The sequence below is a fragment of the Cucurbita maxima genome, unplaced genomic scaffold (assembly GCF_002738345.1).
Source record: "Cucurbita maxima cultivar Rimu unplaced genomic scaffold, Cmax_1.0 Cma_Scf00694, whole genome shotgun sequence".
NCBI lineage: Eukaryota > Viridiplantae > Streptophyta > Magnoliopsida > Cucurbitales > Cucurbitaceae > Cucurbita > Cucurbita maxima.
In genome coordinates, this window is record NW_019272710.1 from 1 (window position 1) to 516 (window position 516).

Below are 516 nucleotides of genomic sequence, written 5' to 3' on the forward strand. Positions count from 1 at the left end.
AGTTCAAATATTATAACATATACATAACATATAAGAAGCATATCGATCCACAGACAATTCACACATATCAATATATATGACACGTGCAGAACCACGAGGCACGTGTCAACATCAAATATAACCATACCGAGAATAAGGTCACTTACCTGGCTAGCTTAAGTCGTTGTCACGAATATATCTTTAACGAAAGTTCGATTCCGTCCTTTGTAATCCGAGTCAACTTATATAAGCCCATGACATGAGTTTCAAGTTTGAACTCTACACACTTATTTCTCTAATTTACATTGGTTATTGTAAATTATATGACACGTCCTTTGTATTTTCTTTTCCCTCTATATTTAAGTCTCGTATAGAACATGGACTCAAACTTTCTCGTACATAGCCCTTCGCCATGAGCTCCTCCACTTGCCTTTTAATTTCTTTTATCTCAGTTGGATTGACTCTATAAGCTGGCTTATAAGAAATGACAGTCCTTGGAATGACGTCTATTTTATGTTCAGTACCTCTAATGGGAGG